General features: G+C 43.4%; 1 protein-coding gene and 1 pseudogene across 1 annotated transcript in view; both read right to left on the reverse strand.

Moving 5' to 3' along the window:
- C1H8orf89 (chromosome 1 C8orf89 homolog) overlaps positions 1-25,762 on the reverse strand; it is a 116,617-nt gene that overhangs the window by 55,033 nt on the left and 35,822 nt on the right. The window lies entirely within an intron of this gene.
- Positions 17,087-17,240, reverse strand: LOC115460791 (annotated as a pseudogene).

The raw sequence follows: 25,762 nt of genomic DNA on the forward strand, positions 1-25,762 counted from the left end.
GTATGTTTTACCTGTAGAACTTTGGTTTCCTCTTCTGGATACCCTCCAGGGTCAGGCCTGCCGGGCAAATATGAAGAATACACAATCTGCTAGTCAACTGAACAGTGTGTGCTTGATCATGGCAGTCCCAGGTTTACTGTAGTCAAAACAAACAAAAAGCTGTGCAGATTTTTAATTTACTCCAAAGAGTTGGCTAAGGCTCTTTTACAATCCAGTGTATTCAAGAACGTTCACCATCATGGTCATGTGGCTTTTGGAAAGGTATTGGGAGAACAATTGGTTAAGGTGAAGGTTTGATATTATCTGAAGTAGGAATTATGGATGGGGTGTTCAAGACCACCCTGTTCCTGAAAAACTCTTGTGTAACTCTGAAGCTTGCTGACGCTGTATGCCAAGAAAATACCCACTAAAAATAAGGCCTTCCAGGTCAGGTACTTCAGCTAGTATGAGTCTAATGCAGTGGTACCCAAACCAGGTTCTAGAGGCACCCCAGCCAGTCAGGTTTTCAGGATATCTACAATAAATATTCGTTAGATTTGAATGCAGAGGACGCAGTGCATGCAAATCTCGCTCATGAATATTCATTGAAGGTATCCTGAAAACCTGACTGGCTGGGGTGCCTCCAGGACCAGGTTTGGGAACCACTGGTCTAATGGCTCAAGGGGAGAATTCATCAACTAAGTCATTACCATTCTGAAACCTAAGGATACTATAGGGATTTAATGGAAGGCTTCAACAGAGCAAGCCCCACAAGAATCAAACAACTGAAGACTGTAAGTTGATGAGTTTACCTTCTACATAGGATAAGCTTCATTTGGTTGGCTTTGAGGCCTGCCTAAGAAATGTATGAGCTTTTCTATCACACCAGATGGTAAAACTCTTCTATCTCCAACCATAATACCTTCTAGTGGAGTCTCTTCTAGAAGCCATTAAGCTACTTGACTCACTGATAGAGCCTAATTTGGAATTAATGATATGTAATTTTTTAGATATAATACCTACGAGAATTTTCAGGATCATTTTAGTACTCAGGTCTCCATGTAACTGGTCATTAATATGCCAAAAATTGTTTCAATGTTATTCTACATTATTCAACCATTTTTTCTTATTTAATAATATTAGGAGACCTAAATGTTCATTTAGAAGATCTAAATGAGGTATCAACTTTACAATTTATACAGTTTCTAGATTCTTTGAACTTTGTGAGGCCCAATTTTTATAACACAAAATAAGGGTCATGCACTACATTTTGTTGCTTATTTGTCTGGATCATGAACACACGCTCATTAGTTGATCATATTACTTTGGATCAGGTTATGTGGGCAAATTATTATCTACTAGACTTTTATATCAAAGTTCCTAAATTGTTGAAGAGTTAAGATCAGGTAGCTAAAAAATTATTAGAACATGGTTGATTCTAATCAGTTTTGGCAAGGAGTTAAAGAGAATCTTAATTCAGCAGTTATTACTTCGAGGTCTATGACAGACTATTGGAATGCTTCAGTTACTAAAGGCTCCTTTTACAAAGCAGTGCTAGCGATCATAGCGCAGCAAATGCAGTGAAGCCCATTCAATTCTTATAGGCTTTGTCACATTTACTGCACAGGAATCGCTTATTGCTGGCCATTTAACCCTACCCTCTGTTTTCTATCCAATAACCAATTCCTAGTCCACACCAGAACATTGCCTCCTATCCCATGACTCTTTAATTTTCTCAGGAGTCTCTCATGAGGAACTTTATCAAAAGCTTTCTGAAAATCTGAATACATTACATCACCAGCTCACCTTTATCCATTTTTATTTGCGCATTCAAAGACATGAAGCAAATTAGTGAGGCAAGACTTCTCCTTGGCCGAACCTCTGCTGACTCTGTCCCATTAAACTATGTTTATTTATGTGTTCCGTAATTTTATTTTTTATAATAGCTTCCACTATTTTACCCGGTACTGACGTCAGGCTTTCCAGTCTAATTTCCCCAATCACCCCTAGAACCCTTTTTAAAAATCGGCATTACATTGGCCACCCTCCAATCTTCAAGTACTAAGGACAATTTTAGTGACAGGTAGTAGCGCTCTAGAAATGTTAAGTAGTAGTAGGTTACATATTACTAACAGCAGATCAGCAATTTCATGCTTGAGTTCTTTGAGTAATCTAGGACATATGCCATCTGGTCCAGGTGATTTACTACTCTTTAATTTCATGATTTGGCTCAGTACATCTTCCAGGTTCACTGAGATTTCTTTCAGTTCCTCCGCATCACCACCCTTGAAAACCATTTCCAATACAGGTAGATCTCTTACATCTTCTGTAAAGACCGAAGCAAAGAATTCATTCAGTTTCTCCGTTATGGCCTTGTCCTCCCTGATCACTCCTTTTGCTCTTTCATGATCTAACAAGTCCCATGGATTCCCTTGCAGGCTTTCCGCTTCTGATGTACCTGAAAAAAGTTGTTACTGTGAGTTTTAGCTTCAGTGGCAAATTTCTCTTCATATTCTCTTTTAGCCTTCTTTATCAATGCTTTGCATCTGACTTGCCAGTGCATATGTTGTTTCTTATTTTCTTCACTTGGGTCCTTTTTCTATTCTTTGAAGGACACTCTTTTTGTTGAAATAGCCTCTTTCACTTCACCTTTTAACCATGCTGGCTGTCATTTTCTCTTCTTTCCACCTTTGTAAATACATGGAATGTATCTGGTCTGCACTTCCAAGATGGTATTTTTGAACAACGTCCATGCCCGACTTAGAGGCATATTTTCAAAAGCACTTAGCCTTCCAAAGTTCCATAGAAACCTATGGAACTTTGGAAGGCTAAGTGCTTTGAATATATGCCTCTTAGTGTCCTACCCTTTGTAGCCGATCCTTTTAGCTTCTTTTTAACCATTTTCCTCATCTCTATATATAAAAGGCACCACCAACGTTCTAAATGAAGCCTCCAGCCGGAAGTGTGACGGGGGAGAGATATCCAGTTTCCCCATGAGTGTCTGCCCCACCCTTAATCTCTCTGTAACACAAACAGTGAAGGAAAACACAGCACAGCACGAAATCAAATCACTCTCTCTGTAACAGTGAAGGACTCAGAGGGGGGGAGGGGAGAGAGGGCAGAAGCCCTCACTATCTCTGTAACACAAACACAGCACAGCACAGCAGGAAACTTAACACTGAAGGACTCGACTCCGAGGGGGGGAGGGGACAGAGAGCAGAGGGGACACACAGTACAGGGGAAGGGAGAGAGGGCAGAGGGCAGGGACACACACACTCCCACATGCACACAGAAGAAAACTTTGCTAGCCCCCGTTTCATTTGCATCAGAAACAGGGCTTTTTTTACTAGTTTTATTATAATCACCCTTTCGAAAATTAAATGCAGCTACAGTAAATTTTCTTTATGGTTTCATTCCAGATAGTACCTCAAACTTGATCATGTTATGATCACTGTTTCCTAGGGGCCACAACACAGCTACCTTTCATACTATACCAAGGACTAGATCTAAAATGGCACCCCTCCTTGTCGGTTCCAGGACCAGCTGCTCCAAGTAGTAGTCATTTATTACATCTAGAAATTTTATCTCCCTGGCGCTCCCTGATGTAACATATGCGGTGAGTCTGACGTAGGTGCCGGGCAAAATGGTAGAGACTATTATAAAGAACAAAATTACAGAGCATATTCAAAAGCATGGATTAATGAGACAAAGTCAACATGGATTCAGTGAAGGGAAATCTTGCCTCACCAATCTACTACATTTCTTTGAAGGGGTGAACAAATATGTGGATAAAGGTGAGCCAGTTGATATTGTGTATCTGGAGTTTCAGAAGGCGTTTGACAAAGTACCTCATAAAAGACTCCAGAGGAAATTGGAGAGTCATGGGATAGGAGGTAGTGTTCTATTGTGGATTAAAAACTGGTTAAAAGATAGAAAACAGAGAGTAGGGTTAAATGTTCAGTATTCTCAATGAAGAAGGGTAGTTAGTGGGGTTCCCCAGGGGTCTGTGCTGGGACCGCTGCTTTTTAACATATTTATAAATGGCCTAGAGATGGGAGTAACTAGTGAGGTAATTAAATTTGTTGATGACACAAAGTTATTCAAAGTCGTTAAATTGTGGGAGGATTGTGAAAAATTACAAGAGGACCTTACGACACTGGGTGTCTAAATGGCAGATGAAGTTTAATGTGAGCAAATGCAAAGTGATGCATGTGGGAAAGAGGAACCCGAATTATAGCTACATCATGCAAGGTTCCACGTTAGGAGTACCGGACCAAGAAAGGGAACTAGGTGTCATTGCTGATGATGCGTTGAAACCTTCTGCTCAGTGTGCTGCTGTGGCTAAGAAAGCAAATAGAATGTTAGGTATTATTAGGCAAGGAATGGAAAACAAAAATGAGGATGTTATAATGCCCTTGTATCGCTCCATGGTGCGACCGCACCTCGAATATTGTAATTCTGGTCGCTGCATCTCAAAAAAGATATAGTGGAATTAGAAAATGTACAGAGAAGGGTGACAAACATGATAAAGGGACTGGGACGACTTCCCTCTGAGGAAAGGCTAAAGCGGCTAGGGCTCTTCAGCTTAGAGGAAAAGCGGCTGAGGGGAGAGATGATAGAGGTATATAAAATAATGAGTGGAGTTGAACCGGTAGATGTAAAACGTCTGTTTACGTTTTCCAAAAACACTAGGACTAGGGGGCATGCGACGAAGCTACAATGTAGTAAATTTAAAACAAATCGGAGAAAATGTTTCTTCACACAATGTGTAATTAAACTCTAGAATTCGTTGACAGAGAATGTAGTAAAGATGGTTAGCTTAGAAGAGTTTTTAAAAGGTTTGGACGGCTTCCTAAAGGAAAAGTCCAAAGACCATTATTAAATGGACTTGAGGAAAATCCACTATTTCTGGGATAAGCAGTATAGAATGTTTTGTACTTTTTTCGGATCTTGCCAGGTATTTGTGACCTGGATTGGCCACTGTTGGAAACAGGATGCTGGGCTTGATGGACCTTTGGTCTTTCCCAGTATGGCAATACTTATGTACTTATTTATCCAGTCAATATTGGGGTAATTTAAAAAAAAAACCCAAAACCAGTTCTACATAATATATATTCTGCATCCCAAGGAACGTCCATTCTGTTCAAAAACGTAGTGGAGAAAAAAAAGACTTCAGTAGAAACCAGAGATAACCCTGTTTGAAGGACAGACCTTTATATACACAGGGGACTCTTCATAATCATCAGTCATAAAAAAAAACTCCACTTGATATGTGATATTTTATACAAAGACAATAACCTTGTTGTAATTTAAATCACCCATTTTTATACTGTTGCTCAATTTACCAGCTTTCCTAATTTCTGTAAACATTTCTTCATCTGTCTGTTCTGTCCTGGCGGACGGTAGTACAGCCCTACAAGAATAATCCTTCCCTTCACACATGGAATTTCTATCCATAATGATTCCACACTGCTATCTGTTTCATGTGAAATTTTTATTTTATTTGACTCAATTCCCTCTTTAACATATAGCGCAACCCCCCCCCCCCCCTCCAATTTGATCCTCTATCATTGCAATTCAATTTGTACCTTGTTAACACAGTGTCCCATTGATTGTTCTCTTTCTACAAAGTCTCCAAGATTCCTATCATATCTACCTCATCATTTAGTGCTATACACTCTAACTCTCCCACCTTATTTTTAGGCTTCTAGAATTTGTATATAGACACTTCAAATTGTGTTTTTTTTCTTGCATGCATGTACAAGCTGCTTAGAAGTTGACAGGAATAATGTGCATCCTTTATCCTGCACTCTCCTTAAACATACCTGGCTTTCTTTCAGCATTATTGAAACCTCTCTACTGGAATACCCTGAATGTCCTGTTTCAATATTATCCTTCAAGGATACTGCACACTGAACCATGCGCTCCTGAGCAATGTCAGCCCCCCCCCCCCCCCCCCCCCCCACACACACACAAATTCTAGTTTAAGAGCTGCTCTCTCATCTTTTTAAAAGTTAGTGCCAGCAGCTTGGTTCCATCCCAGTTAAGGTGGAGTCCATCTTTTCAGAACAATTTCCCCTTTCCCAGAATGTTGCCCAGTTCCTAACAAATCTAATCCATTATGCCTGCACCATCATCTCAACCACACGTTGAGAATTCAGAGCTCTGCCTGCCTCTTGGGTCCTGCGCCTAGAGGATCTGGACTTCAGATTTCTACTTAAGAGCCTAAACTTGGATTCCAGAACCTCCCTCCCTCATTTTTCAAAGTCATTTGTAACCTTGAATGGTTGCTACCTTTCCAATAAAATATTGCAGTTCCGTTCCTTTTCTGTTGAAAATTATAGGTATTGTAAATTGCTTTGATATGCGAGTCAGTAAAGGGCAATATATTAAAGAAAACCTAATCTTGTCTGGGTTTTTTTTCTGTCTTTGCAGGATCTCCTGTCCATTTGACATTTCCCCTCTATGCATGCCCACCATCCATCTTTTCTCAGAGTCCCTATCCATCCTGTCCAGCATCTCCCCTGTGTCTCTGTACCTATCCCTTTCTCCACATTCAGCATCTGCCCTCTTATTGTCCCTATGCTCCCATATATTCAGCATCTGCCCTCTCACCTATCCTGAATTTCATCCCTGTGTCCCTAATCCTCCCTCCATGATCAGTATTACCCCTGTGTCCCTATCACCTTCTCTCCATAATCAGCATTGTCCTTGTGTGTCCCTATCCCCTCGCTGTCCCAGCATTACCCCTTTGTGTCTTTGTCCCTATGCTCCATGCCCAGCATCTCTTCTCTGTCTCCCTGATGCTTCCCTTCCTCCTGCACCTTCTACCCTGACACCAGAATGTCTCCCTCTCAATTCTCACCACCTTTTCATGGTCCAGTGTCTCTCCCCCCTTCCACCAGCTGGTCCACATTTATAACTTCCCTCCCTGGGTCCAGCACATCTTCCTCTGTCCATCCACCTCCTCCCCAAGGTCCAGCAGAGCAGCACCTGCATCTTTCTCCATCCTGCAAATTCTACATCTCTCCCTCCCTCCTCCCCTACCACTCCGGAGCAGTTCCAGTCTCTCTCCCTCCCCATGGCCTGATTATCTCTTGCACTCACCTTGATCACTGACAGTAGTGGCACTGCAATAATTACAGCAGTCTGCCTCAGAGTCTCGGCATGGATCCTGCCTCCTATGATGCAATTCCCTATTCTGCATAGGCTGGACACGTGGCAGGAAAGGCTGAGGCTCCGGCTCCGAGGCAGGCTGCTGTAGTAGTTGTAGTGCCACTACCACAGTGATCAAATGTGTGGGAGAAATGCCAGCAGCTCATGACAATGCCTGCCCTAAACTGTCAGGGGGGAGTGGGGAGAAGGAAAAACAGCTGCAACCAGAGGTGGTCCTCTCAAGCCCCTGTTGCTAGTTGCTATGGTGCGTTCTTAGCTGCGTGATATGTTGGGCTGCTGCTAGTTTTTGAATTCTGGATGCTGGTTGTACTTTCAGCTGGAGAGGTTTAGCCTCTCCGAACCTCTTTCACTGGGCACCTGTGATGCTAGGCCATCTTTGTATTTAGTAGTTCCCTCATTATTCAACCTGGAGGATCAGGTGAAACAGGTAAGAAATGGAGGTGGGGGAAGAGGGATAAATCACTAAAAGCAACATTTTACATTATTTGAGACAGAAACCACAGTTTCTCTTTTTATTATCTGATAAAGAAATATGCCTGAAAAATTCTAGACTTGGAACTGGTTAAAATTCAAAACCAAGTTAGCTTGAAAGATTACATAAACATCAGACAGCACTGGAGAGATAAAATCCACTTGTTTAAATCAAGCAATGAACGAACAGATGTAATTGGTATGTTAATGGAAAATTATTTACTTTAAAAAAGAAAACAAGCAATAAACTGAAAATGTCAGATAAATTTGAAGTGAGGAACAGTACAAAGAACGCAAACATAATAATGAGAGATTAGCTACAGAAATGAATCCAACAATCATGCAGAAAAAGTTGCCCCTAATCTCAGCTCTGTGCAGTGCCCGATCATTAAAAGAATTTGCAAACAGGCCAGTCCCATGACTGAGGCTGCATCACATTTCCTCTCTTCTTTGTGGTCAGTATTATAAGAGTCAGACATGTTGTGGGGGGGGGGATGACATTCTTAGTTCTAGGAAGGGAAGATAAAAAGCACTGAAAACTTATTTTGGAAGAGACTTTCATCCAACCACCGGGCCAGGAAAGACATGTACATCATCCAGGTAAGCCCTCTGGTACAAGGGATGTTTAACAGAGAAAAAATTGGAGGGAGAGGAGGAAATACTACCAACTATGGTAACCCTCCACTGCCCCAGGTACAAAAACTTAGATTGCGAGCCCACTAGGGACAGAGAAAGTACCTGCCTATAATGTGTATTTTATGATTCTACTGAGACAGGCAGGGGAATGACTGGGACTCGCTTCTGATTGGCCTGTCAGGGATTGAGCTGACGTCTGAAGCAGCAGACGTCAGAAGTCAAACCTATTTAAACTTACCTCTCCCTACAGTGTATGCTCTAGAGTTAATTCCTGTCAGCTGAGCCTAGTTCTCTCACTCAGTCGGTGCTTGTGGCACAGTATGTATTCTTTGGAGTTTGCTTGCTCTTCTCGTCACTTGTGGTTTCTATGTGTGCTGGTTGTTACCAGCATGTCCTTGATTGCTTCACTGCACTGCACCTGGCTCTGTCCTCTGCCTCGTTTCTCCCTGCCTGGCTCTGGTGTTGTTTGTCTGTGGTAAGCTCGCTCCTGCTTTGTTTATGTCTCCCTTTACTCAGTGTTAACCCTATATGTACAGTGCTTGATATTTGCCTTCTATAAACCCTGCCTCTGTTAGGCAGCCTTTCTGTCCGTGGTAAGCTGTTCCTGCTTTGTTTAAGTCTCCCTTTACTCTATGTTAACCTTTTATGTGAAGAGCTTGATATTTGCCTTCTGTGAGTCCTGCTTCTGTTAAGCAGCCTTTCTGTATATGGTATGCTCGTTCCTGCTTGTTTGCTTAAGTTTCCCTTTACTCAGTGTTAACCCTTTATGTGCAGTGCTAGGTATTTGCCTTCTGTGAGCGCTGCCTCTGTTAGGCAGCCTTTCTCTGGTGTCTGCCTTATCCCTTTCTGTACTCTTGTGTGCCTGCTTCTTTCCTATCCTTATTTGAAAGCAGCCTTTTCCTTCAGCCTGGTTTTCCTTGTTTAGCCATTCCTGTGGAGCTACGCTCTTGTACAGTCCGTGTCTATAGTGTCCTATTCTGTCCCCGGCTTTCCAGTTTCCCTGTGGACTTTGCCCTCCACTACCTGAGTTTTGGTGTAGCCTTTGTTTGCATTCTCTCCCTCTGGTCATAGGCTGCATCCACCAGTTTTGTCTGTTGCCTTTCCCTTTGTGTCTCTGGCTAGCGCTGTGTGCGTTGCTTGAGCTCCAGTCCCTTCGGGGACCCCTCGCTGTTCTTTTCCCTTCCCTAGTGTATGATTCAATTCTAGTTCGGCCGTGAGGCCTGTACGCTTGGACTCTGTGCGAGTGGGCTCCGGATCAACTGAGTGGTCTATCTCCCTTTGATTGTCCTGAGTGTGCGGGGCTTTGTGGCCCATGGTACTACTTAGCACCTGTTTGGTCTACCCTAGGCCTTGGCCAAGATCCTTCCTAGCCTCGGCCTAGGCACAAGGGCTCACGATCAGATTAACAGTGTACATGGCTGTGTACATCTAGTAGCGTTACAGAAATGATTAGTGGTAGTAATAGTAATAGTAGAAGAAAATAACACTTCTTTTCACCCTTCTTCCTTTCATATTGGATGCATTAAACATCTTACCCAAAATGGAAGGGAACTGGTCTGATTGCCAGATGTTGGTCCTGCAATTTAACAGAAGTCATTGCAGAAATTCATTTTGAATTGTTCCAGGTGGAAAGTGTCAGATGTGAAGCTTTCATTAACAGGTGTAGGGTATATCCAATCAAAAATGTTGTAGAGGCATACTTTCACCAGAGGTTGCCAAGCATACTCCCATACTCAAAGGTATAATGGAACATAATCATTTATTGTTCTGTGCTTAATGTGATTATTCATATTTCCATAACATCCCAAGGATCAGTACAGACAAATGGGTTGTGACCATCTGCCAGCAGGTGGAGATAGAGAACTCTGAGTTATGCCTCATAAGTTCCTGCGCTTAGCAACCAACCCAGTATTCTCTAATTCCAGCAGGCAGGATAGCAGCTCCTGTGTGTTGTAGTGACTTCTGTGTGGCCTCCTGTCCTACTTGCAGGTTCATTTGAGTTCGGGGTTGAAAAGTATCCTGTGCCTCAGGTGTAACCCCCCTCCCCCCGTTGCCATTTTCAATCTTCCCTTCTCATTTTCTCTTGCCTCTATTCAAAAAAGAAAACAAACAAACCCACAGTCACTGTGGTTCTTTTTGAGAGCACTTGTGCTGTGGGAAGATTGTGGGGCTTCAGTGCCTTGGAGGTTACGAGGCTAGCTGTTTTCTGTGAGTATATTTGTTATTCTCTATGTCTGAGCCTATTAAGTCTTGTGCGTGCCGCAGGATAAGCTCTCGGCTACCAGCTCCTGCACACTTAGGTTTACTTCTTTGGACATGCAGCTTTTGCCTACTTTGGCCGTCAGTACTCAATCTCCAGGATTTCAATCTGCCCCTGCTCCGATGGTGGTTTTTAGCGGGCTCAGCACCAAAAGGATCATTCCAGAGCCCGCCCTTCTGTGATGGTTTCCAATTTTCCTGGTTCTATGCAATTTCAGGTATTTGTATTGTTCTGGTTCTAAGGTACGAGTTTTGCCCTTTATTTCATAGTTCTTTTTCTATCTAGAGGCTGGAGTTTTTTCTCTGGAAGTCACTCTCTTGTACTGCTTTGTTATTGAATATTGGCTTGGTTGCTAAGTGTACGAGCTTATGAGGCACAACTCATAAGATTTTTCTATCTCCACCTGCTGGTGGATGGCCACAACCTATTTCTCTGGACTGATCCTCTGGGAACCTTTCAGCCCCTATAGGTCGAGGGCCTCCGAGAACCCTTCTGCCACAGTTCCAGGAGACGAAGAGGCCATGCCTCTCCCACTTTTTCACCAACTTCTCCAGGTCCTCCATGAATAGCAAGCATTCCATAAAAGTACAGCTGACTGAGGAGCTTCTTGGAGACTGCGTCTGCAACCCAAAGATGGAGCCAAAGCCAGCGGTGCCCCAACACAGAGGCTGCCGACAACCGGGAGGACAGACGGACCAAGTCTGTCCACCAAGAACGCCATGCCAAACTCAAGATGGGAAACTTTCAGACATTCTTTTTTTTGTTACATTTGTACCCCGCGCTTTCCCACTCATGGCAGGCTCAATGCGGCTTACACATACAGGTACTTATTTGTACCTGGGACAATGGAGGGTTAAGTGACTTACCCAGAGTCACAAGGAGCTGCCTGTGCCTGAAGTGGGAATTGAACTCAATTCCCCAGTTCCCCAGGACCAGAGTCCACCACCCTAACCACTAGGCCACTCAGGCACATTCTAACAGCTGCTGCAACCAATGCAGCATGGCCCTGGCCACATACCCACCGCAGATGGCGGCCTGCATGCCAGACACTCCGAAGGAGGTGGTGAGCCAAAACTGCTGCCCCACCCACTTCTCATGAAGGTCGCGGAAAACCCAGCCTCACTGTACCAAGACAGCCGTATTCTAGGTGACCACTGTAACCAGCGCGTCCACCTTAGCATACACCCAGTACACCTCTCCACAACCTCAAAGGCAAAGGCATACAAATGCTCCAGGGCCCTAGCGCCCTTAAGAGCCTCATCAGGCAACTCCCATTCCACCAACATCATGCAAGTGAAGGCCATGTGAAAAGGAAAATGCTCTGGGGGACCTATGAAGCCTACTAGTAGGGGGGCCCCCTTTCGCTGAATCCACAGTGGGGGCCTTGAACATCCCCAGAGCTACCATGACCATCAATTAGACAAGAGAGCTCTTCTCGATGGAAAAGCTGAATGACATAGAACACTCATCTTCCTCAAAACCTGAATGCAATAAAGACTTACAATAGTCAAAGCGACTATTTATTTACTGGGATTTATTAACTGCCTTTATGAAGAGGTTCACACAAGGTGGTGTACAGTAGGAACAGTTTAACATCAAACTTACAATTTTGTTAACAGCATAACAATAGTAAAATGTACAAGTATAAACATAAATACAATGAAAGAGGAAACTTCAAAACAGCAAATTGAAACCTAATAAATAAGACTACCATGAAACAGGATCAAAAATATATATACAGTGGGGGAAATAAGTATTTGATCCCTTGCTGATTTTGTAAGTTTGCCCACTGACAAAGACATGAGCAGCCCATAATTGAAGGGTAGGTTATTGGTAACAGTGAGAGATAGCACATCACAAATTAAATCCGGAAAATCACATTGTGGAAAGTATATGAATTTATTTGCATTCTGCAGAGGGAAATAAGTATTTAATCCCTCTGGCAAACAAGACCTAATACTTGGTGGCAAAACCCTTGTTGGCAAGCACAGCGGTCAGACGTCTTCTGTAGTTGATGATGAGGTTTGCACACATGTCAGGAGGAATTTTGGTCCACTCCTCTTTGCAGATCATCTCTAAATCATTAAGAGTTCTGGGCTGTCGCTTGGCAACTCGCAGCTTCAGCTCCCTCCATAAGTTTTCAATGGGATTAAGGTCTGGTGACTGGCTAGGCCACTCCATGACCCTAATGTGCTTCTTCCTGAGCCACTCCTTTGTTGCCTTGGCTGTATGTTTTGGGTCATTGTCGTGCTGGAAGACCCAGCCACGACCCATTTTTAAGGCCCTGGCGGAGGGAAGGAGGTTGTCACTCAGAATTGTACGGTACATGGCCCCATCCATTCTCCCATTGATGCGGTGAAGTAGTCCTGTGCCCTTAGCAGAGAAACACCCCCAAAACATAACATTTCCACCTCCATGCTTGACAGTGGGGACGGTGTTCTTTGGGTCATAGGCAGCATTTCTCTTCCTCCAAACACGGCGAGTTGAGTTCATGCCAAAGAGCTCAATTTTTGTCTCATCTGACCACAGCACCTTCTCCCAATCACTCTCGGCATCATCCAGGTGTTCACTGGCAAACTTCAGACGGGCCGTCACATGTGCCTTCCGGAGCAGGGGGACCTTGCGGGCACTGCAGGATTGCAATCCGTTATGTCGTAATGTGTTACCAATGGTTTTCGTGGTGACAGTGGTCCCAGCTGCCTTGAGATCATTGACAAGTTCCCCCCTTGTAGTTGTAGGCTGATTTCTAACCTTCCTCATGATCAAGGATACCCCACGAGGTGAGATTTTGCGTGGAGCCCCAGATCTTTGTCGATTGACAGTCATTTTGTACTTCTTCCATTTTCTTACTATGGCACCAACAGTTGTCTCCTTCTCGCCCAGCGTCTTACTGATGGTTTTGTAGCCCATTCCAGCCTTGTGCAGGTGTATGATCTTGTCCCTGACATCCTTAGACAGCTCCTTGCTCTTGGCCATTTTGTAGAGGTTAGAGTCTGACTGATTCACTGAGTCTGTGGACAGGTGTCTTTCATACAGGTGACCATTGCCGACAGCTGTCTGTCATGCAGGTAACGAGTTGATTTGGAGCATCTACCTGGTCTGTAGGGGCCAGATCTCTTACTGGTTGGTGGGGGAAAAAATACTTATTTCCCTCTGCAGAATGCAAATAAATTCATATACTTTCCACAATGTGATTTTCCGGATTTAATTTGTGATGTGCTATCTCTCACTGTTACCAATAACCTACCCTTCAATTATGGGCTGCTCATGTCTTTGTCAGTGGGCAAACTTACAAAATCAGCAAGGGATCAAATACTTATTTCCCCCACTGTATTTAACAGCACTGAAATTCAAACAACAAGAGATATAATACGATGCGAGCATAATAGTGATGGAATATCTAATAAGTGCACAATTAGAATATTCAAATAACATTGCTATGATACTAATGACTTTGTACAATACAGCTTACCATATAGCTGAGGGGCCAAATGTAGATATATAGATGGGAACAAGATGTATGGTACGGAGTCAGTTGGGATAAATAAATGGGTAGCTAAAACGAAAGGCAAGTTCTTCGTACATTTAATCAAGATATGAGAAACTGGTCTAAGTTACACTGTGTGTAGCAAGCTAGTCCAGGTGCAGAATGGGTGTACAGTCAGTCAGCCTACATATTAAAGGCTTGGGAAAAGAGCCAGGCTTTTATCTGCTTCCTGAAGTAGAGGTAGTCTCAAGTTATACGTAGCCCCTCTGGGAGTAAATTCCAGAGTGCGGGGGTTGCTCCTGAGAAGGTTCGCTGGTGGGTATCACATCATACAATTTCTTTTGATGAGGGGACAGACAGTGATGATCCTTGAGAGGATCTTAGAGGTCTTATTCTTTAAATACTCTGGCTCATTTTGTCTGAGGGCCTTGAAAATCAGTTTTAAATTTAGCCCTGTAAGATACTGGTAGCCAGTGTATTTTTTGCAGGAAGGGTGTGATGTGGTCACGCTGTTTTCAGCCTTCTATCAGTCATGCTGCAGCATTCTGAATTAGTTGGAGCTGATACAAACTCTTTTTGGTTTGACCAGTGTATAGGGCATTACAATAGCCTAGTCATGATGTTATCATGCCATGGACCACTGTGGACAGACTCGTCTTTCCAATATAGGGAGAGAAGATTTCATAGCTGCCATAGGTGAGAGAGACAATATTTTAAAGGTTGTTTTAATTTGCGGGATCAGAGTGAGTGATGAGTCTAGCAGTATCCCAAGATTCCTGACCTTTGATTTTAGGGGGTGTTCATACTTCCCAAAAGGTATTCTGTCAGGTATTTGTCCACTTGTGTTAGGTCTAGTGACAAATGCATGCAGTAAAGTATGAATGGCATCTTTGGTCAGTACTTAGTGTAGAGAACTTATTTGTCTGAAAGTGACAAAACAAGATTTTACAACTAGAACTACATGATGTCCAAAGGAAAGTGTTGGTTAAAGCAGTGGCTTCCAAACCTGGTCCAGGAGGCACCCCAGCCAGTCAGGTTTTCAGGATATCCACAATGAATATTCATGACAGAGATCTGCATGCAGTGAAGGCAGTGCATGCAAATCTCTCTCATGAATATTCACTGTGGATATCCTGAAAACCTGACTGGCTAGGGTGCCTCCAGGACCAGGTTTGGGAACCACTGGATTAAAGACATGGGGGTCAATACTGAAAGTGATTTAAGCAGGCAGGAGCCTCTCCTGCCTACTTAAATTGTTTCCTGCCACCTAAGTGGGGAATTATTCAGTAGCACTTAACCGGAGTGTGCCACTCAATATCCCCACAGAATGGCCAACCAAAGAGTGGGTAGGTCAGGGGTGGCACTAGAGAGGAGCTCGGGGTTACGTGGGTGCCAGCAATATTCAGTGCTAGCACTCACATAGCTAAGTGGCCTAATTTAGAACAGCTCAAAGGTTGTCCTAAATTAGACTGTTTAGGTATGCGGGTCCTGGCACCGAATATCTGGCTGGCACCCACACAACTTTTTTTTAAATCCAATCCCCCCCCCCCCCCTTTGTTCCTGTTCCTGTCCCTCCCCTCCAAACGAACCCCCTCATTTCATCTAGGTAGGCCCTCTGGGCCTACCTGTCTCTCTAGTAGTCCAGCGGGGGTCTTTGGGGCAGGAGCATAGACCCCTCATGGCTCCATTTCAAATGCCACACATGGTGCGCACTGAATACTGGGGGCTAATTCAGCCAGCGATAGTAAGCATTTAAAGAAACGCTGACTGCCACAGGCTGAATATCAGGGGGAGAAGTCTTAAGTGGGTGGTTTTTCAAAATACCTGGACAATATTTTAAATTCCTTGCCTCCCAGAACAAGGAGTAGAATACTTAATTAGTTGGCCCCGACGATGGCATCATTATGTTCCCTCATTATTGAAGTGGGTCTGATAACCTGATCCTAAGTGTAGGGGGTGGGGGGAGGGTAATTGAAACAGATGTTTAAGAGAATGGTAGACAATCTTGACTTACATGTACCTCCTGTTTACCTGGTATGAAAAAGAGACAATTGAATACCAGTACCTGTTTAAAATACTGACTGGTGAAGCTGCATTGACAGGTAGTGAGACTCATACATAACTGGGAGACGGTGGGGGGGGGGGGGGGGGGGGGATGCATATGTTTATGTAGAAACTGTTTTTTTTGCTCCTGTACAAATCCTGCTAATATAGATGTTATGAGACTATAATTGTTGGTCTAGCTCTACGTGTGCACACAAGTTAATTTAAAAGAAAAGAATTTAAAAAGACGTAAGTCTCCCTTTGTCAGCACATAAGCAGGACTTGTAAGAGAGACATTAGAAAACAAACACACAGCCCACTGTGTCCCATATCTCCCACTCTCCAAAATTATCCCTGGTGGTCTTTTTATTTATTTTCCTGTGGGACTGCTTCTCATGGATTTAGCAGGATTTTACCCAAAGTCAAAGACCCAATAAAATTTTGCAGTGGCCAATATGAGGACTTGACAGGTTTTTCAGCAAAAAAACAAGTAAGTAAATAAATAATGAAAAACCCTATGAAAAAAACATCTGTAAAAATCTCAGTTTGTCTCTAAAATGTACTTATCAGGGTTTTGCACAACACCCTTCAAATGCTACTGCTGAAAATAAGGTAACCTGGTACATCATGAAACTACAGTGTAGTAAATTTAAAACAAATCGGAGAAAAGTTTTCTTCACCCAACGCATAATTAAACTCTGGAATTCGTTGCCGGAGAACGTGATGAAGGCGGTTAGCTTGGCAGAGTTTTAAAAGGGGTTAGACGGTTTCCTAAAGGACAAGTCCATAAACCACTACTAAATGGACTTGGGAAAATTCCACAATTCCAGGAATAACATGTACAGAATGTTTGTACGTTTGAGAAGCTTGCCAGGTGCCCTTGGCCTGGATTGGCCACTGTCATGGACAGGATGCTGGGCTCGATGGACCCTTGGTCTTTTCCCAGTGTGGCATTAGTTATGTACTTATGTACTTATCTCCTCAGACTTGCCATTAAAGCCCTGGCATTGTACTGAACCTTTCTTTTTCTTTTTTTTTTGTGCACCATTCCTGGAGGTACCACAATGCCAGGTCGATGCATGGAGTGGATGAAGCAAGCTCCTATTCCATCTCCCTATTCCAAAAATCAATTTAATATATGGTCCCCAGCCTTTTCAAAATGATTGGGGCTGCTAAGCACAACACAAGTTACCCCTCTCTGGACAAAATGAAGGTATTTAGTCAATATTGGGAGGTGCTCAGCACCCACAGAGCTGGCACCTGTGCACAAAACCCCTTTTTCATCTGTGCATCCTCTAAATTGTGCACTAAACCCTGAGCAAAGCCTAGTGCACTTTATTCCACTGGCTCCTCAGTAAGATTCAAGAGAACAATGGTAAACCATTCTATATGCAGTCTGATAGTATAAATTCCACAGAAGCAACGGTTGCCTGAAAATAAATACAATTAGCACAGAAGTCTGAAAGGTGTTGAAAACATTTTTTTAAAAAAGGACCATAAGGTCCAATCAGTCTGTCTATTTGTATCTGCCACTCTGGCTACTTTTATTTATTTCACAAATTTCTATATCGCCTTTACCCTGCAAGCAATGAAGCTATTTCACAGGTCTTATTTGATCTCTGGTCTTTTGCCACTTAGCTCTTTTTAGTGTCTATCCCATCCATGCTTGAATTCTGCCACTGTTCTGGCTCCTATCATCTTGGCTGGATGGTTGTTCCCATTTTCTGCCACCCTCCCAGAAGACAGTTAGGTTTGCAAATACCATGCCTGAGAAACAGGAAATATGCTTTCAGTTGAAAGCTCTTATTTATTTTCGGAATTTGAGAGCACAAACCAATGGTAAAATTAGTTCTTACCAATTTTCTTTCCTTTAGTCCCATCAGATCAATCCAGAGACTTGTGGGTTATGTCCCTCAACCAGCAGGTGGAGATAGACAGAACTCCGAGGTTTGCTATAAGTGGTCATGTGCAGTCAGCTTAACCTCAGTATGAACGATACCAAAGCAGTAACCAGGAATCCACCACTGAAAAATACTACACTCTCCTGCCTCTCCGAGCATAGCATACCACTGCAGGGGCCTGAAGGCCCGTGCCCCTGAAGATCTCCCCTCCAGTGCTGCAGACGTGTAGAAAGTTGCTTTTTTTTTTTTAATGAAAGTCCCACAGACCAAACAAAGGAACCTGAATAGAAGAACCAAGAAACAAGAACTGAAACAACCGCAGAATAGAGGAAAAGCAAATCCCAGGGCAGGGCTTCTGGATTGATCTGATGGGACTAATGGAAAGAAAATTATCAGGTAAGAACTAATTTTACCTTCCATCGTGTCCCCAGATCATTCCAGAGACTTGTGGGATGTACCAAAGCAGTCCTCAAGTAGGGCGGGACTGATCTGCCCCCGAGGCCAAACCAGACGCCCCGAAGACCACGCCCTGATGTGCTGCGACATCTAGCCGGTAATGCTTGGTAAATGTATGCACGGACTCCCAAGTAGCTGCTCTGCAAATATATTCCAACGGAACCAGACGATACTCCGCAAAGGAAGTAGCTTGGGCCCTCATAGAGTGTGCAAGCACCTGCAGAGGAGGTGGCTTCCCCATTGGCAGATAAGCCGAAACAATTGCCTCTTGAAGCCAACGGGCAACTGTGGCTATGAAGGCCATTCCAACTTTATTGTGACCCCAGAAGCGGAGCCAGGTTGACGGCGCGGGGGGGAGCGAGAGCGGACTTCCGCCGACTCCGGCGAACATTTTCAATGCAAAACATTGAGAAAAAGATAGGCGCTGGCGCAACTCCGTTTGGGGGTTGTAAGAGAAGTTTAGTCAGCTTGAGACCGATACCCCTGTCAGTATGATCCAACTGAGTGGTTCCTGATGAAACCCTGTCATAGGTGAAACGAATCGGGCCCCGTTGAAAAACAACAGTTGAATTGTGGGGTTGTAAAGCCAGCATTTATTAAGCTAAGTTGATGCATGCCATGCTGTAGCTTTTTTCTTCATTAGAGATAGCCTGCGCATCATTATTTAACATCAACTGCCACTAATTATTCATTTATTTATTCATTATAAAATTAGATGGACATGATTTGTGGTAATTTCCAATTGTTTATTATTAGAGGCAGTATATATTCATCAGGCTATTTATATATATTCATTACGATTGTTTAATTCTAACTAAAGAGAAAGGTTTTAATCAGTTTTTTAAAAAAACTATTCAATTGCCTAATTTCAACATGTGGTAGGGTTCACTTAAATTTAACTTCTATACTTAAGTTTATTTGAATAATTAACACACATTGGTTGAGCCTAAGACACGTTGCCAATTAAGACTTTAATCACACCGGAAATGACGTGGCACTGTTACAGTTTGCTTTTGGCGGTAAAAATCTTTTTGAAAGATGTGGACACTATGTCAGTGGTGACGTTTTTATTACATTGAGTATCTCTATAAAATAAGATCTATACATCATGACGGGTGATTTTCAGTGAATGAGAGGCTGATTTACAGCTACTCTAGTCTGACGGTTTTCCAGTTACAGTTTTCCATAGCGGTAAGAAGTGATAATATTCTGCACGGCGTACGTGCCGTTATTATAGACATCACGCAACTTTTAATGACAGCGAAAATCAGATTAAGTAGATCTCTATTTTCAAGCTTCTTTATAAGAATGGTTTAGAACATAATGAAAATTGTTCAGTTTCATATTTTTAGATGACACATTTGGATAGCCTCGTGAATAGTGAGACTTATAAGATCTCTTTTCACACAGACATTCATTTAGCTGTGCAGGTTCTATTTCACACACCATGCAAGTTGTGTATTTCAGTAATATTGTAAGAATGTTGTGCTGGATCTCTATCTATAAGTTACTTCACAGTGATGCTTCCAAATTTAGAATATGGCACTCAATCGTCGCGTGATGCACAATCCATAATATGCTGTGTTACATTCCGACGTAGGATTTATAACGTTAGCTTTCATGGTTTCAAAATCTCTCCTCCTTCATACAGATTGCTGCAAGATTGTGCACACAGCCTTTTTAAAGGGTGAGTTATTGCAATTAGGTATCGTTTGACAGAACATTCTTCACTTAAATATTGATACAACCAGAGAATATGTACATGGTGTAACAGATAACAACAAAATTATTCTAATTTTTAATAAATATCTATAATCATGGTTTTGCACATAAATATAAGTTAATTGAGGTTTTCAGGTTTATCATATATATGGTTCAGAGTTAGTGAGAAAAAGCCATATATATATTAACTAGCATCCTAATATTATTATACTAGTAAAAAAGCCCCGTTTCTGATGCAAATGAAACGGGGGCTAGCAATGTTTTCTTCTGTGTGCATGTGGGAGTGTGTGTGTCTCTGCCCTCTGGCCTCTCTCCCCTCCCCCCTCTGAGTCCTTCACTGTTACAGAGCCAGCGATTTGATTTCGTGCTCTGCTGTTTTCCTTCACTGACTGTGTTAGAGAGGGCGGGGCAGACACTCATAGGGAAACCGGATATCTCACCCCCTTCACACTTCCGGCTGGAGGCTTCATAGAACGTTGTTGTTGCCTTTTATATAGAGAGATATTGGTTAGATTAAAACTATTTAGAAGATGTTTTGGTTTTATTTTATATTATGTGGATTAAAGTGGTTATATATTTTAGAATTGCATCAATTTATGTAATAGGCTACTCAAAGTATTCTCTATATATAATTGTCTATAAAAATTGAATATTTGAAATGTAGTTAGTATTTTGGGGGGTAGCTTTAGAATTTAAAATATATGTAGAGAGAATGTTTGTATATTATACATATATTATGCTTATATGAATTTAGTTAGAAGTAACTTTAGACAAACATTATAAGTATATTAGGTTACATGAATTGAGCTAGAAGTAATTTTACCATGTTTATTTTATTTTTGTGTATAACAGTCAAGATATATTTTTTTTATTTTAGATTATGTATACAAAAGGAATTGGAAAATATATATTTTTTAATTTTGTTGATTCTTTCCTCTTCTTTTTTCCATTTTTTCTCTTTTTTTTCTCTTTTCTCTTTTTGTCTATTTTCAAAATTGAATCTATAAAATGATGTGTACTGATGGTTGTAGCTGAATTGTTTTTTTTTATTGTATATTAATGTTGTTTTAAATTGATATGTTTTAAATTGTTATGTTTTATTTAGACTCCTGACGCAGGCCAGTTGGGCCGAAACACAGCTGTGTCGAGGTATATCACCTTAATAAATTCAAAGTTTTGAGTCATGTCACCTTAATAAATTCAAAGTTTTATCATTATTTTTGTGTTGTCTGTTTTTGATTTTATTTTTGGATTCTATTTGTTTTATTTTTTATTTATTTTTTATATTTTCCTTTTTTATTTTTATTATTTTTTCCTTTTTTGGTGTCATCTTCGCTGTTTTTGGCAAATGCTGTAGCTTGAACAATTTTTGTTACTCAGTTATCTTTAATATTTGTACTCTATTTTGGGCTTTTTTGTATTAAAAATTGTGCTCTATTATGGGCAATTTTGCATGATGCTCCTATATGGGCATTTTTGAATGAGTGGAGTAGGGAATATTTACCCCATGAAAGAAACTAGATCACGGGCACAAAGTCTTTTATAGATAATAGTGTCTTGTTGATTAGACCTTGGCAGAAACCTTGATTTCTGAAGGTATTTCCCACTTTCCTCATTTCTTTACATTCATTCCACACAACCCTTTGGATTGTGTTTGGCTGTTTTTCAGTTCTCTGGAGTATTAGATTACCTGTTTAGGATTAACAGCCCATACTGTTTTTTTCATCATGCCATAGGGTCATCCCCATCTCCCGGCGGAAGCTCCTCCTCCTCCAGCACCTCCGAAGGAGCCTGCAGGGAGTCCCCTGACAAACGGACCTCGTCAGAATCAGATGGTCCAGACCAGTGGCGTTCCTAGGTTGGCTGCCACCCAGGGCGGATCGCCACTGTGCACCCCCCCAGGTGCAGAGGCGCCCCCCCCCCCAGGGTGCAGCACGACACCCCCCCCCTCGGGTGCATTCCTAGCTGCTGGGAGCAGCCACGCGGCTGTTGGCACCGCTGGCTCCCTCTGCCCTGGAACAGGAAGTAACCTGTTCCAGGGCAGAGGGAGCCAGCGGAGTCAACAGGCGCGCGGCTGCTCTCTACACCCCCCCCCCCCCCCCCCCCCCCAGCAGCGTGCACCCATGGCGGATCGCCACCACTGCCCCGCCCTTGGTATGCCAGTGGTCCAGACAAATCCTCTTCAGTCCCCGGGAGCTCTAAACACGGCCTCTTAGGGAGATTCTGAGGCAAGACTGGCCAGGGGCTATGCTGGTCAGACAGCATGGCGTCTGCTGAGGGTTCTGCTGCTGCTTTCAACAAAAAAGCCTTGTGCATAAGCAGAATGAACTCCAGTGAGAGGGGAACCACCCCCGACTCGGCAAATGCCAAGGAAGTGCCCGGAACTCCTACTTCTGTCATGCTCGAAGTAATGGTGAGCTGCAGTCCCGCTGCCGTGGTACTGAGAGGCTGAGGGATGGAGTCTGCTCTACAGCGCAAAAGCGCTGTGTTTTTTTTTTTACCTTAAGAGAGGCAGGAGAGCAGCTGAAAACGGCAGACCCAAATCATGTGTCCCCTCAACTGGGAACCGGGGAGGCTGGTGGGGGGGGAAGAGGGGAGGGACCTGGCCCCACCAGGTATACCCCATAAATCACCACACGGCACCTCAACCCCACAAAAGGCTCAACAGCACCCGAGGGAACAGGATAGGAGCCAAATCACAGCATAGCTGCACAGCTATGACCTTCCACCTGCTATATAGAGAGAATACTGAGGTTAAGCTGGCTGCACTTGACCACTTATAGCAAAACCTGAGGGACATAACCCACAAGTCTCTGGACTGATCTGGGGACAAATGGAAGATTGTTATTTAATTTCTTATATATCTATCTCCTGCAAGCCCGTAATCTTATAGAGACTAAACGAAGAACTTTTTTTTTTCTTTTCGAGGTAAACAATTTTTTGGAAATGTACACATGAAAGGTTAGGAAACAAGAAAAATTAACACTCCTGAGTTTTCTTCGCTTCAGATTTATATGATGACCCCTTGTCCTAGAACTTTTCATTCTACTGAAAATGCTACCTTCTTGTAATTTATAGAAAAATGTTGATATTTAAATATTTTTATTTCATCTACTCCTGGGGGAATTCTGTGCAAAAAACATCAAAAATTGTGCGCACCATATTTGAAAACTCTGCACACTACCTTAAAGGTTATCAATAGAAATCAAACAAAATAAAACATGGAAAAGAAAATAAAATTATACCTTTTTTATTGGACATAACTTAATACATTTCTTGATTAGCTTTTGAAGGTTGCCCTTCTTCGTCAGATCGGAAATAAGCACACTACCTGTAATTGTCTTGTGCAGAATTCTTCCATTAAAAGGGCTGGCTTCTACCTACCCCCCAACCACCACCACCAACACAGAAGTTTCTCTCCTTAGGTTCCACCTTCTCCAATTCTCTCTTAGCCTGTATCCCTTCCCCTGTTACGGTCAGTCCCCAGCCTTCTCTACTTCTTTTCCAGAGTATTCTCCTATGGCAGCATACCTCCGATTTTGTTTCCTCTCTTCTATGCCCTTTTTCTTCACTGTTCTCTATCCTCTAGCAGCACGCTGCCTGCTAGAGTTCTCTCTCCCTATCTCTCAGCCTTCACTCCCCTCCCTATGCTCTCTCTCTCTCCATCCCTCAGCCTTCACTCCCCTCCCTATGCTCTCTTTCTCTATCCATCCCTCAGCCTTCACTCCCCTCCCTATGCTCTCTCTCTCCATCCCTCAGCCTTCACGCCCCTCCCTATACTCTTCCCCTAACTCCCAGCAAGACCCCAGTTCTACCCACCCCCAAGACATCTTCCCCCTCTACTACTACTACTACTTGACATTTCTAAAGCGCTACTAGGGTTACACAAATCCCACCTTATTTTTCTCTGGCCCCATTACCACAGCACACACGCTCCATTTCCATCCACCTTTTTCTAGCCCTCTCCAATCCCATGATGTACACATCCCCCATCCACTTTTTTTCTAGCCCTCCACTCCATGATACACACATTATGGCACAGGCTACCCTATCCACCTTTTTATAGACCTCTACCTCATCCATTTTTCTACAGCCCCCCACCGTGGAACAGACTACTCCACCCACTTTGCTGCAACTCTCCCCCTTCCCATGGCACACCACACTCCATCCACCTTGCTCCAGCACACTCCCCCCCCCCCCACCACAGAGACTATTCTATTCAGTTTGCTGAGTATTCCCCTCTTTCCATGGCACAGACTACCCCCCACCCACTTTGATGCAGCACTCCCCCTTCCCATGGGGCACACTACCCCATATACTTTGCTCCTGCAGCCCCCCTCCCCATGGTGCACACCACCCCCATCCACCTTGCTCCAGCTCCCTCCTCCCCATGGCATGTTCCACCCCATCCAGCTTGTTCCAGCCTCCATGGCACACACCACCCCATCCACTTTGCTCCAGACCCCCTCCCCATTGTATACACAACCTCAAGCATTTTCCTGCAGACCTCCACCCAATTCCCATGGTGCATGCGCACACACAAACCCCTTATTCAGCCCCCTTCCCCACAGTCCATCCATCTTTTCCAGCTCCCTCCCCAACACGCACACACACACTCCATCCACATTTTTCCAGCCCCCCCCCCAAGCACATTTACCACTCTAGTGTGGCAAGAGGAGCTGTCCAGCTGCATATCGGGCTGCTTCCTCCTTCTCTGCCATCCTTGGCCTGACTGTTTATTTGAGCCGCAAGGGCCTCCATACATCTGCATGGCTTAAAGGAACCGCCAGGAACCAAGATGACAGAGAAGGTGGAAGCAGCCCAATGTGCAGCTGGGCTGGGCAGCTCCTCTTCTTGCCACACAGGAATGGTAAGTGTGCTGGGAGGGAGGCAGGTAGACGGAAAGAAAACTGTGCCACTCTACACTGTAAAAGCAGACTGCACAGAATTCTGTGTGGGAAAGGCAGAATTCTGCAGTCTGCAGATATGGGGAATTCTGTGCAGCATAGAATGTTCTGCTGCAGAAGAAAACAAAGGTTGAGCTGAGGAAGACACTGCAACCTCATCCCTGGAAATGGCCCCAGAAGGAACTATGTGTGAGTATGAAAGTAGGAAGGGCCATGAAAATGTTGCCTGAGAAAATGCCGCACTGAAGTGAAACACAGAAAAAACTGTGTCCAAATGATCTCCAAGGGAACTGTGTGAAGCGAACGTGGCACTGTCGTGGACCATAGTCAATCAGCGCTACTCTGAGGAAACTGAAAGAACTGCCACGGCCCAGCAGAGAAACTGTGGTATTGCTGCAGTGAAGGGTAAGAAAGGATCAACAGTATCCTTACAGGAAGTCGTACAGTGCAAAGACAGATGTTGTATGTCAGGAGGGTGATAAGCAGTCTACGATGCTGTAATCACAATGTAAAGTAGAACAGTGAAATATAACCCCCCCCCCCCCCCATCCCAAGAGACTGGGAAAAAGGATATTCAGAAATACAGTCCGAAGGCTGTAGGTAGAACATGAAACTTCTCAGATGGCTACTACCCGAAGGGGTCCAGAAAATTGGAATTGGAAAAGCTCCCTGGTGCTTGATGGGGGAATACAGGCCATTACCCTACCAGCAGAGTACAGCCTAC

The sequence above is a fragment of the Microcaecilia unicolor genome, chromosome 1 (assembly GCF_901765095.1).
Source record: "Microcaecilia unicolor chromosome 1, aMicUni1.1, whole genome shotgun sequence".
In the NCBI taxonomy this organism is placed as follows: Eukaryota; Metazoa; Chordata; class Amphibia; order Gymnophiona; family Siphonopidae; genus Microcaecilia; species Microcaecilia unicolor.